This window comes from Suncus etruscus, chromosome 20 (assembly GCF_024139225.1).
Source record: "Suncus etruscus isolate mSunEtr1 chromosome 20, mSunEtr1.pri.cur, whole genome shotgun sequence".
Taxonomy (NCBI): domain Eukaryota; kingdom Metazoa; phylum Chordata; class Mammalia; order Eulipotyphla; family Soricidae; genus Suncus; species Suncus etruscus.
This window is the reverse complement of record NC_064867.1, coordinates 11,753,466-11,760,495: the sequence shown is the minus strand read 5'-3', so window position 1 is coordinate 11,760,495 and position 7,030 is coordinate 11,753,466. Positions and strand designations below refer to the sequence as shown.

The following is a 7,030-nucleotide window of genomic DNA, read 5'->3' as shown; positions in this document are numbered from 1 at the left end:
TATGATAACCATGGTATTACTTTTTCTGTCTTCATAAAGAGATGGCCGTGCTTACATAAACATCAGAAATCAGGAAAACCACAAAAACGAGTATCAAAATCATAGTTTGTTTGTTATGATAGTTTCTCATAAACTGACTTTTGGCTATCCTCTAAGACTAGTGTTTTTTGATTTTCATCCTGTAGTATGGTGAACACAGTATTCCATCTTAAAGCTGGTGTTTTTTCTCTACTCAAAGCAGGCAGAGAACAGAAATCTTTAAATGGGGTTTGAATTCTTAGTAGTTGGGACAGCTGTTTTTACCATAGTGAGTAACTTATAATTTGGGGAAACAATAAAGTTTTTACACAGATAGACATACATAGGCATGCATATATGTAAGACAACGAAGCCTGCTTTTGATAATTCCAATGCTTTCTATATTCCAACAATAAAGTTCCCAGTTTGATCGATAAATTAATAGGTGGTAAAAAGTTTTAAGATCACAGAAAAACTCATATTTTTTTTCTATGTCTTATTTGACTAATCCATAGTACTGAAGTTCGAGCTTGGCTGACTTCTTGTTTTTCAGACAACAAGAAAACTTCCTATCTCTTATTAGTTTAGCAATATTTGAAGTGACAGAATCAGTGGTTTGTGAACAGGTTTATGTTGGCTTTCATGTTCAGTTTTCTTAAAGTAGAGTTAACAAAATGATAGCCATGTAGAATTAAATATGCTTATGTTGATACTGCTTATACATTACAATCTAATTTCCCCAATACTTATTGTGCCTATGTAAAAAAAATACTTGAGACACCAATGCCCCTATTTTTTCCTTTTTCTTTTTTCTTTTAAATTAATAACTATAGTTTCAAGGTAGGTGCTCCCTCCCAACTTTCTTCTTTAATTTTTAAAGAACTGTAGAATATGAATCATCTTGTTCTGCTTCATATTTCTATGTCTTCCTACAAATTAAGGGGGGGAAAGGTGGATGGTACTAGGGGCAAAGCAGTCTCAGGAGCATTGAGTGGAAATAAAAAAATGATCAGACCGAAATACCCAACCCAAAGTCAACTACAATACAGTCAAGAGACCCTACTACAACAAGCTATACAAAAAAGGGACCTGTTACACTAGCTGTTTAGTGAAGGTATGGGGTGCATGCTGGGAACAGTGATGAAGGAGGATAACACTGGTGGTGTGAATTGCCCTAATTCACTGTCACTATGTACCGTAAATATAATTGTGAAATACTTGTAATTCACATTGGTCACAATAAAAATCATAAAGAAATAGATTGAAATTTTTCAGAAATTCTACAATTCATTGTTAGTCCTCGTCTTTCAACCTACTGCCAAGAATGAATCAATTGGCTCAATGATAATCAAAAGCATAATGATATAGTTTCTTCTCCTAACACTGTAGTCAGAACCAAGAGTATAAAGGGTAGAATATGGGAAACAGAAATGGCTTAGTAGCTAAAGCTACTAAGAAATATAGACCTGAAAGTCTATATTGCAGAATCAATCCCTTGTGACAAATATACGTGTTAATCCTAATCCTGGAAGCTCTGTTGTTTGTGCCTAGTTGTACTGTGATCAGTGATGGATCCCTTTAGCTACACTTGATTTCAAGCTACATGGCAGGTCATCCAGACTATCATCACCACTAAAAGGTATGACTACCTGTTGAATACAGTAACTAAGAATATGTGTGAGTACCAGGGCCAGGAGTATAGTTCCCCAGTGGACTTGTTTCCAGCAGCACAACTAAAGAAAAGCAACCTTACTAAGCACCTCCATGGCCATATGTTTGTGTGACCTTGGGCAATAAAGGAGAATCAACAGAGGGAGGAAAGGCAGATGATTTAAACTAAAACTATGTTGTTATAGTATGATTTTTTTTCTGGTGTTCATTTTAAAGTAAATACTTAAAGATGTTTTAGAAAGGATAGGAAAAATACTATGTGGGTGGTCATTGAGTATGAATTTGTGTGCCATTTTAAAAAGCTGAGATATTTTAATTGCTAGTAGAAAATTGAATATAAATATCTAGTAAGCATGATGTATGCTGTTACTCTTCAAACACAATGAACAGTGAACACTGACAGTAATAATAGTTTTTTTTCTTTTTTTCTTATTTAAACACCTTGATTACATACATGATTGTGTTTGGGTTTCAGTCATGTAAAGAACACCACCCATCACCAGTGCAACATTCCCATCACCAATGTCCCAAGTCTCCCTCCTCCCCACCCGACCCCCGCCTGTACTCTAAACAGGCTCTCCATTTCCCTCATACATTCTCATTATTAAGACAGTTCAAAATGTAGTTATTTCTCTAATTAAACTCATCACTCTTTGTGGTGAGCTTCCTGAGGTGATCTGGAACTTCCAGCTATTTTCTCTTTTGTGTCTGAAAATTATTATTGCAAGAATGTCTTTCATCTTTCTTAAAACCCATAGATGAGTGAGACCATTCTGCGTTTTTCTCTCTCTCTCTGACTTATTTCACTCAGGTAATAATAGTTGTATCCAGAGATCCAGTATGATTGGTGCAGGATAACACCTTAAATATAGATGTACCAAACTAGACAACAACACTCAAAATAATCAGATTTTCTGCTGCTCTTACAATCTCATAAGGATTTTAGCTTTTACAGTTAGTGGAATTATAAAATAAAATCATAATCTAAAGAGTTTATGGATATTTCCTTTGGTGGAGAGACATAGATGATAAAGATGATGAGAAAATTTAAGGAAAGAGAAAAAAAGTGAAACCATGAAGCCATTCTCCCCCTAAACCATAAAAAGCATATTCTGAGTTACAATCTGTATACATTCCCATTTCACCATTCGAAGATAAATTTAAAGCTGGTACATTAGTACAACCACATGTGTACTAATAGCATACAATATATTTAATTTTTTTCATAACATTTTAATGTCTAAGTAAGGTCCAAAGTACAATGTTTTCCTCTCATGTAATTAATGCCAAATTGATCCTTCTATTGTGTTCTGTAAACTTGTAAAGTGAGTTGAAGAATTAGCACACTGATTGCCCAGAAAATATTTTATATAAAGACACTGATTGAATAAATCATTTGTTCTTATTTTTTTAAAGGAAGAATGTCCCACTTGAGAATAAATGCATGGAAATATTTTCTTTTAATGTAAAAAGGAAATTACATTGGCATTATATGGTATGGTTTGGAGTGTCACCTTTATTAAATATGGCAATGAACAAGACTCCAAAGCTCTCAGAAATGTATTTATTCTTTGTTATTTTTGGTAGGGAAGTGCTATATAAAATATTTTTCAAATTTATACAACCTTGAAAAAATTAACTTATTGTATAGACATTATATACCATAGTTCATAATCTTTTGAGAAAGAATCATTATGCCAAAAATGTCCCTCCCCAAAGGAAAATTTAAAAGTCTGAATGAAAGTTGAAATATTTTAGTCCAGAAATGACAACCATATGTTTCTTAGGAAGGGTTCTAGAGGCTATAAAAAATAAGTCCAAACCATTTTTAAAACATATTTTAGCATGAATATTTTTTTAATTTTTATTTTGATCATAGTGGCTTACATATCTTTCACATTAGTATTTTAGGTAAATATTGACATTGAATCAGGGGAATACCCACCACCAAATTTGTCCTCCCCCTTCCCTGTTCCCTTTCTGCAGCCCATATCCCCCACCATCACCCTCCAGGCTGGTGGGGTAGGAGGTCCCCTCTTTGTATAGCTTACTATCAGTGATCCTACATCTGTTTGGTCCTGGTGCCCTCCCTTGTTTCTCCCTCTATTTGAGTGGCTAACCTAGATAAATCGAGTTATGTGGTTTTGTTTGAGGGAAAGAAAAGCAATAGAATGGGGTAAAGAATAAGAAAAAAATTAAAAAAAATTAAAATATGCTGAAAATGGGCAGAGTCCTTCTAGTGGCTATTAGCCTCAGTTTGAGAGAGAACATGAAAGAGGTAATTGAAACACCATAACAATACAAAAATAAATGTCAAATTAAATATCCAGTGAGCCCTACAGCAATAAAGAGAAGCACCACACTATAGTCTTGGCTCTGAATTCAAATCGTGGCATGAATATCATTTGACACATATGATACCTATCAAAGTTCCTATCAGTGAAAAGAAATATGAGTATTATAAATGATAAAGAGAAGCTACAGACCTACACTGATTGACTAAACAGACCAAGTTCTGTCCTGGGTCTGGTGATAGCATCTCACCCATTCTATGTATATATTCCCAAGAGAGGTTAGTACATATCTAAAAGTAATAGTTTCATATCAGGAAGGGACAAAGGGGGAATTAGTGCTGGTTAAGTGAACAGCAGTATGAATTTCTTGGGCTTATATTTTTGGTTGTTGAAATATTTCACTGTAATGGTATCTATAATTCTATAATAATACATTGTTCAAAACAAAAATTTTGCCTTAAATGAGGCAAATGTATTCTATACTTTAAGATTAATAGCACTACTTTTTTAAAATAGATATTATCATGGCTGAAGTGTTTTGATTTATTTTGTACCTTCATTACAAGAAGACTTGGATCCAAAGGGACTATATACATGGATACAGATATAGTCAAGGCAGACCTCAAGACAACTATTTGTGTGCAAGCAGCATATTAATGAAAGCAGCAAACATGGACAGGGAGTTTAAAATTACAGCAAAGCAAAGGCAGCAACTGTGGTAGTTATTAAGCAAGTCATTGTTACAGGCATTAGACTAGGGGCACTCTGGGAAATTATATAATTCACGGTGCCTCATAACTGAGCTATCTATATGAGGGGGATAGGAAATTTTACAGTTCAGTGTCCATCATTTATGAGTTGAGGACTTGCTGCAGGGTGTTAATTCTCTTGTACTTCCAGTTTAATGTGTGCACAGGCAGGAGGTCATCTGAGTTTCAGTGTGAAAATTCCTAACCCAGAGAGATATACTTTATGGAAAATGAAAGTTTTAAGAGCAAAGTGACAGAATGAGATCAATTCTGGAAATGGTTGATGGATACATAAAGCTATTAATGTGCTATCCCTATATATTTTGAAATGTTTAGAGCATGATATGCATTATTATCATGACATGAGTTCTCCCAATTAAGAAACATTTTAAGATTGCATGGATATGGGGCTGGAGTGGTAGCACAGTAGTAAGGTATTTGCCTTGCATGCAGCCAATCAGGGACGAACCTGGGTTTGATCTCCTGCATTCCTTATAGCCCCCAGAGCCAGGGGGTGATTTCTGAGTGCTCCTAGGTGCAACCCCAAAACAAAAACAAACAAAAAAGATTGCATGAATAGTAATTGACAAAACAAGGCTTCATTTGAATGATGCTTGAGATTTTCCTCACCACTATATATTTTTTGGAATTACCAGATTTTTTCAGTGATTTTCTTTATGGCATTAGATAATTGTAAAAGGCCTAATTACCACTATTTCTGCTTTCTTGTATGTCATGCGATGCCTTGGGGCAAATGTCAGACTGACCTCAGGAATAGGCCACCTTTACAGAATCCAGGTCTTTTATGGTTCCATGTTTACATTGAAGTAGAATTTCATTAATTGATAACCTTTAAAGGACAGCATCTCTTTGAGCTAATGCAACCAGGAAATTAATTTTAAATGGTTGCAGCTCTCTGTCAGCGAGGCCACAGTCCTAACAGAGGTTAGAAAACGCAAACAATGACTCTCAGCAGGATTTTCCTTGCACAGCAAACATGTAAAAATTTAGAGACCCAGTCAAGTGCACACTGTTATTTCTGCTTTAATATACATTTTCCCATGAACAAGCCAGACACCTGGGAGCATCTGCTTTATTTTACCATTGTACAGTTTTATTTGACACTTCAATATTGCCTTTATATTATTGTCTAATATACTTCATTATCTTAAAGTGTATAGTTTTTATGAGTGTGACAACCTATTTGGCATTGTACAGTATATTAGAAGAGAAAACTCTGTTCTGGCATTTGTTGTCTCTCAGTTCCATATGGGTGTGTTGCAAGTTAGCACCATTTAATATGTGGAAGGGTGATCAGATGTCCAGGAATGGGTTTTAATGAAACTGCCCTGTGCCTTGTCTTAAAAGTTTGCTTTATTTTTTTGCGTTTGAGCCACACATTAAATTCTCAGAAATTACTTCTGGAGGTGCTTGGGGAACTATAGTGGGTAAAAACATGGTTAGTTTCTATAAGGCAAATGCCCTACCCAATGTACTAACACTCGGGCCTTTCAATGTCTTGTCTTAACCAAATCTTTACATTGCTTGTTCCCTTTAAACATCATAAAAGTCTTGGGGGAAATTAGCCTTTCTTCTTCCTCCTTTCCCTCCTGATATAATCCTCCAGTATAGAGGAAGTCAATCATAAAAAATGAGGATTTATATTTAAAGTGTATGAGTTCATATTCAACTTCATCACATTTTTTTTACTTTGCTTTTAAAGTAAGTGTGCTAGAACTGAAATGTGCCAGTTTATAAAAACTGATTTGTATTTTTTCTTCTAATTTATCATAATAAAATTAGCTGATTGGCTTATGGGATCAATAGAAATTGGCATATTCTACCAAAATAAAAATATTTTTTGTTCTTTTCTAGAAAGTCATTGTTCCAGCAACTATTGATACAATATAGTTTATGCTAAATTTTATACGTTGAATTCTCCTTAAATAGACAATTAGATGATTTTTTAAAAAATTTATTCATGTGCTCGCTTCAGCAGCACATATACTAAAATTGGAACGATACAGAGAAGATTAGCATGGCCCCTGCGCAAGGATGACACGCAAAATTTATTCATAACCATTTTTTTTATTATGGACCACACCTAGTGACGCTCAGGGGTTACTCCTGGCTCTGCTTTCAGAAATTGCTCCTGGCTTGCGGGACCATATGGGACGCCAGGGGATTGAAATGTGGCCGTCCTGAGTCAGCACTTGCAAGGCAAAAGCCCTAATGCCGTGCCATCCCTTTGGTCCCTCATAACTCATTTTTACAGTCAAGATTTATCTGAAGGATCCG

At 35.0% G+C, this 7,030-nt stretch overlaps 1 non-coding gene across 1 annotated transcript; it reads left to right on the top strand.

Moving 5' to 3' along the window:
• The first annotated feature begins 6,715 nt into the window (after positions 1–6,715).
• LOC125998324 (U6 spliceosomal RNA) lies at positions 6,716–6,822 on the top strand. The gene has a single exon (XR_007491914.1). It is a non-coding gene; the product is annotated as a U6 spliceosomal RNA (small nuclear RNA).
• The last annotated feature ends 208 nt before the right edge of the window (positions 6,823–7,030 follow it).